Source organism: Toxorhynchites rutilus, chromosome 1, assembly GCF_029784135.1.
Source record: "Toxorhynchites rutilus septentrionalis strain SRP chromosome 1, ASM2978413v1, whole genome shotgun sequence".
NCBI lineage: Eukaryota > Metazoa > Arthropoda > Insecta > Diptera > Culicidae > Toxorhynchites > Toxorhynchites rutilus.
This window is the reverse complement of record NC_073744.1, coordinates 32,870,439-32,877,273: the sequence shown is the minus strand read 5'-3', so window position 1 is coordinate 32,877,273 and position 6,835 is coordinate 32,870,439.

The following is a 6,835-nucleotide window of genomic DNA, read 5'->3' as shown; positions in this document are numbered from 1 at the left end:
AGATGTAGCAAGACTGATTCGACTCGGGCCATTCGGCCGCATGCCTCCAGGAACAGCAGCCTCCTCACGGGACGAACGAGTGGCGGTGAGAGAGAGAGTATGTGTGTGTGCGAGAGCGAAGGATGCTGCGAGGGAGGAAAAATTGACGAGAGAGGGAGAAAAAGAAGATCTTTTCTGAGGAGTGAATTTTCTCGGATGATAAACTTTCCCGCTGGAGAGCAGATGGTGCAGACGGGCGTTCGTGAAGGGAACGAATGAATGCTGATGCGACCCACAATCTGACATCATATTAGCTGCAACATCAACGTAACGAAGATAGGTATAATGGAGTCCAAAATTGTATATACAGTAGCGTTTCGTTTATATCACGTTCAAAAAAAATTTCGCGTGATATAATGGAAACGTGATATATTCGAAACAGTTTTTTGACGTAGGACTACGTCTTTCATTTCTAAACTGGGGTGTAAATTCAAAGTTTCGAAAACGGAAGCGTTACGCCGGAAAACGAGATTTTGAACGTGAATAGTTCCTAAAACAACTGAACGAAAAGGTATGATAAACATTTCATTCGAAAGTCAAAATGTCTACGCGTTATATGCTTGTTACTTTTTAATCCAAAAACTTGTTTCAATAGCCTTAAAATTGCTTTCAAAACAGGCTATTGAAATCACACCAATGGATGGATGTTTCCCTAACGCATACTTAAAAACCATAGAGTATTGCAAAATAGATGCGAGCTGCAAATACTTTTGTACTCGTTTGCGTTCCTGCAAATCGGAATGTTTCCCTAACACAGACTTCGAAAACATGGATCCTGAAGAAATCGGCATTGCAAAATAGATGTGAGGTGCGGATACTTTTGTACTCGCTTGCGTTTCTTCAAATTGTAATGTTTCCCTAACACAGACTTCGAAACCATGGAGCCTGAAGAAATCGGTATAGCAAATTAGATGCAAGCAGCGGGAACTTTTGTACTCGTTTGCGTTTTTGCAAACTGGGATGTTCCCCTTACACAGATTTCAAAAGCATGGAGCCTGGGGAAATTGGCATTGCCAAATAGATGCAAAATACGGGTACTTTTGTACTCGCTTGCATTTTTGCAAACCGGAATGTGTTTTCCCAATACAGATGCCGAAAACAAGAAGTTGAGAAAATCGACATTGCAGATACATTCAAGTCGGCAATACTTTTATACCACCATGCATTTTTACACTCCGAAATTCGTTTTGCTAATACGGTCTACAGAAGCTGGTACAAATGCAACGCTTCGGCACGATTATTTAAGACTGCATTGGAAGATATCTCTCCATGCCAACTCACTGAACTTCTACGCATACCGTTTGATGATTAGGTAAAATGTTGATAACTATTTGCTGCGATAATTACTACCATAATGCATGAATTGACTTAAATCGGGATTCGTTTGCAATTGAATTCGTAAATAGTTTCATTCATTCACTAGTTTAATCAATAATTTGATCAATACACACAAAGGATGGTTCTGCGCAGCGGTGATATCGTACCCAATGAGGAACATCCAAGGTGGGATTAATGCTAATTGAAGAAATACAATTGATTACTAAGCCAATGGCAGTCCTACGTCAACCTTGCGGTTATATCATCCCATCCATAGTTTTTTTATCTAATGAAAAATCTGTTTTTTCCACCAACATGTATGATTTTAACAATATTTTTCGCATAAAATATAGCAAAACGTTTATTACATTACTGGCTGGCCCGGTGAACTTCGTCACATCCCCAATTGATATTTCGAACACCCAAGTTCCCACAGCAATTATTTTTCTGTAGATACTTGAACTATATTCGTGGTATTCAATTTATTTTTTGGAATATGAACCTGATGCAGATTAAGACGCAACAAACCGGATACTGACTGTTCAAATTCTTTGCTCCACTGTCGAGTCGAGTACACCAAATAATTTTTATTAATAAATATTTATCACATGAACACGTAATGCACCAAACCATGATACAATATAGCCCAACGGGTCGGAACTATTGTTGCAGAGCTTTTCTTAAAGCAATCTCTCATATTTTCCTTAAACAGCATAATATAAGCAAAAAAAATGTTTCGTGCTACCAATCCGTGATCCGATTGACACTATAATTTTTGACAGTCGTTCTTTAATTTACTTCCATTGATGTTAACAGATCTCATATTTCAGATTTGCTATTTCCAATCGACACCTGTGTTCATTAACACATTAAGGACCGGAAAGAAATCTGTAAGACATACGCCTGAGACCGCACGTTTTGATTTGAAGAATTGAATCATTCATCTTTCGACATAATTCATATTTTTTATCATGACAGAGAAAAGTTGTAGACTGAAACGTGAGCACGGGTCAATATAGGAAAATATACAGAATTTTGAAAATCAAAAAAAGGTGTTCGAATAGAGTTATCGAAGTTATTCGATAGAGAAAAAATATCTTACAGCCACAATTTTATTGAAGGGTCTCAGAAAAGTTATAGGCCAAGTTGTATGGGAGAAATGAATTATTTAAAGAAAATTTAAAAAAGTTATTTGACCCAAAACACATTCTCGAAATAGTACTCATTCGACATAGAATATTTTTATCTATCTTTAGCAAAATTTCCATTGGCCTGAAAAGAGTCTAAGAAAAGTTATAGGTGAAAACCTATAGTGCAATTCCAAATGAAATCGAACTAAAAATGCAGATTTTAAAAACATGTATTTTTGATTCGAATGAAAGTTTGTATTCATTGGAGGAAATATGAGTTTTCCACAGCATTTGTGAATTTTTTGACTCAAGTGTAACTTTTGAAAAAGGCGTATCGATTTTAGTAAGAGAAATCTTTGATAATTTATATCTCAAAAACTATGAGACGTTCCGATAGCGTCTTAGAAAGATTTGTGGAGTATTGATGTTAAAACGTGGAAAAATGAGAAAAAAAAATAGTACTCTTTTTTTTATTTACAAAAAAAACTTTAATACATATTTTTTTAAATTTTTTTTTTATTTTTTCATATAAAATAGAAGTCATGTATAAAATTTTAAAAATGGGCCCATGATGGTATAACTATTTTTAACGAACTTTGTGGAACATCGAATTTTTATGAATTTCGAAGCTTCGAATTTTTGTATGGTAACAATCAGTTTTAGCCACAAATTATGAATTCTGATGTAATTTAAAACAAAAAATCTTTTTATCAATCTCTATGTATATGCAGCCATTCTCGAGATATTTAAAAAAAATTCTAATTTATTGTCTTTTTTATAGTAAAATGCTCTTTTAATATGTTTGTCGTGTTATACCGCCATGTTCATGAAATTTTATAATACATAATTATGGTAAAACTATATGTTTAGGAGTTACGTTGAAAAACATTATCGCTACGTTTTGTATTAACCCACATGTCTTCAAATGTTTTTCAACGTAACTCCTAAACATATATGTTTAGTGTTTTGTACCATAAACACACTCTCATTTTTGTAAATGTAAATCGATGCAAATATTTCAATATATTTTTTTTTCCTCAAAGTAACAAGATACTCTTGTACACTGGGGTTTTTATGAGGTTTTTTTTTCCGTGAATTTTCCAATTAAAGCGTTTTTTACGGGGTCCCGCGCAAAAAAAACCTGAGAAATACCACATCTCTCCCTCATGCTCTCTCAGAGCATATGACGATAGTGCTTGGGCTTGTGCTTGTGACGAAACTTAGTGCTTATGACGAAAATTAATGCCCATCCTATCACGATTCTCACGTGTATGTTTAGGTGGCTTAGTTTTTTTTTCGCGAATTTTCCAAACCTCCCGCGTGGAAAAAAAACCCTGGGTGTATACAATTTATTGGAGTTTTCAAAACTGTTTTTCGATGATTATTTATTAAACTATTTATCATCAAATACGAATTCGGAATTTTTCTTTCAAACAATAATATTTCTGTACTGAATGGTCCTACAACAGCGTTATAGAAATCAAATGAAAGATAGTAGTTGATAACATTAATTGGATTTGCTATCTTTGAAAAAACAGAAAGAAATCGATTTCTCATTTCTTCCCGATATTCTTCTCCACTACGTCTATCTATCGTATATCGAGATACAATTTTCTCTGTAAAATATTCCGTGTAAATCCATGTAAATTACGCTTTAAAGCGATTTATATTCCATCTTCATGCGTTGATATTTCACGATTTTAAAGCATTTCAAAAATCGCTTAAAAATTTCGACTTCGCACTCTGTTCCTTCAATTTTTGTTTTCGTGTGTGAAGTAGTTCTATTTCCATTTTCGTTAAATTTATAGATTTCCCTCCTACAACTTGCATACATTTTGGCCCATAACTTTCCGCAGACTCTTTTCCGGCCAACGAAAATTTGGCTGAAGATGGATAAAAATATTCTCTATCCAATGAGTATTGTTTCAAAAATGTGTTTCGGGTCCTTTCAAATAACTTTTTTAAATTTTCTTTAACTTAATTAATTTTCCCCATACAAGTTGTATAGGTTTCGGGCTATAACTTTTCTCAGACCTATTTCCGATCAATGAAAATTTTGCTGAAGATAGATAAAAATATTCTATATCGAATAAATACTATCTCGAGAATGTGTTTTTGGCCCTTTCAAATAACTTCAATTTTCTTTAAAATAATTAATTTCTCCCGTACAACTTAACCTATAATTTTTCTCAGACCCCTTTCCGATCAAAAAAAATGGTGGCTGGAAGATAGGTAAAATATTTCTCTATCGAATAACTTCAATAACTCTATTCGAAATTTTTTTTTGATTTTCAAAATTCTGTATATTTTCCTATATTGACCCATGCTCACGTTTCACTCAATAAATTTTCTCTATCACGATCGAGAAAAAAAATGAATTATGTGGAAAGATGAATGATTCAATTCTCTGAGCGGTCCGAAAAATGTTAACCGACTTTCGTGGATTTGGTGCATCGTCATTATTCAGATGCACCAAATATTATACACTATTTTTGATAATAGCGTTTTGTTGAATCATGTAATAGAGTAATTACATCGCATCTTTGTTTGATTGGATAGTTCAAAACCCAATCGATAGTAAAACAGTAAAACACACATCAAACATGTTTGAAGTAAAAACATCAAACAAACAGCAGATGAATTTCGAGAAAAATAGACTTCCTGTTGTTTATATTTAATAGGGCGAAAATATGGAGAAGAACCAGATAAACTGATGGCATCTAAAAATAAACCTTCTGGCAAAACCAACGGAATTAAATTTTGCATAATCCAATACTTCATTATACTGTGCTATATAATTGTATCATATTCACCGTAAAAGCAACTGATAAACCGGAACACAAGTAGATTTAATTTTAAAAAAATATCGTGAGTCGGTCAACAAATGTGTGAATCAGCTGATGATCACATCCAATAATCTCTATCAGTACGCAACAGTTTTTCGGCTTCCCAGTTCGGATTCTAGAAAGCGAAGTTTCCACCCACTCCATAGGCGAGCAACCCACCCAATCAATCTCCTCCAACGGTTACCTACCCGAACAATACAATTACCCAAAACACACTCCATCCGACTGAGTCCCAAAGTCTGCAATAATTAATCTCTGCTCCTAATCCAGTGTAAATTTCACCCTTCTGGGGCTAAAGTGGGATTGCACGAGTCACGCAGGAAATGAGGGAAAAAAACATCAAAACAAAACACACAATCAAACACAAGTGGGAGAGAAAATTGTGCCAACGATACACAATGCATCCAAATTGTTGTTGTGCTCAGCAGTTTCTTTATTGCCAAACTTTCTCACACTTTCCCAACACGCGAATCTGACTCTCCAGCATCCGAACAGACGATTGATAACCATCATCTCCGAGAAGAAACGAGAAGATAAACAAATCCGAGACCGAACTCTCGCTGGAATGGTTGCATGACATGCGCATCTTCGGATTTCCCATCCGAGAGCTTGTTTCTCCCGTTCGGAGAAAGAGACAGTTCCGAATGTCACTTCCACGGAGGATGAATGGATCTGTCAAATGTGTGACTCTCTATAGCATTTAACATGACTCTTTCAACCGGTGACGATAATGGAAGTTTCCAGATTCCTCCATTCATGCGTGAACAGGCTGTGAGTTTTGGATGAATAGCGACATCCGTCGCGTGACATGCCTCATGATGCCCCAAAGAGACAAAAGTGCGTCTACACGTCTATTCGAGAAGCTGCGATTTGAATGAAACTTTGCACATACATTTAGCTTCTTAGTGTGAATATTTTCTAAAAGATGGATGATTTTTTTTTAAACCAAAACAAAGATTTTTGGGGAGACGTATGCGTTTTAGCTTAAAATGAAAAATTGTACCTCAGGAAGAAAAATTATCTGAAATCGAATTACAAGAAAATGAGATTGTGAAAATAGTATATACTGATAAAACATAAAAGAACAACGGAAACAGAAACTAATGCCACGGCAACGTCAGCAGGTATGGGTCAACGGTTGACGGTACACAATCATCGACCAACGGTTAACGGTTAACGGTCAACGCTCAACTGTCAACAGTCAACACGCAAACATCCAAGGATACACACATAAACACGGACGCAAATACATACTTTAACACGTTCACGCCGCCGGACGAGAGTAAATAGAAAGCGTCTGATAGCACAACCACGTTCCACCGATAGTGAGCGCCGCCCGATGAGCTAGCCTTGTGCGAGCCAGACTTGTCTCTTCGGGGCCACCCAGACTTGTTTCAAATAACGGCATGCCATTGTTATGGTACGGACGATCATTCTCGTCTCGATATTGTTTATTTAGGATTTAGCCTCATGGGAAGTAAATCCATAAACATAGCGAGACGT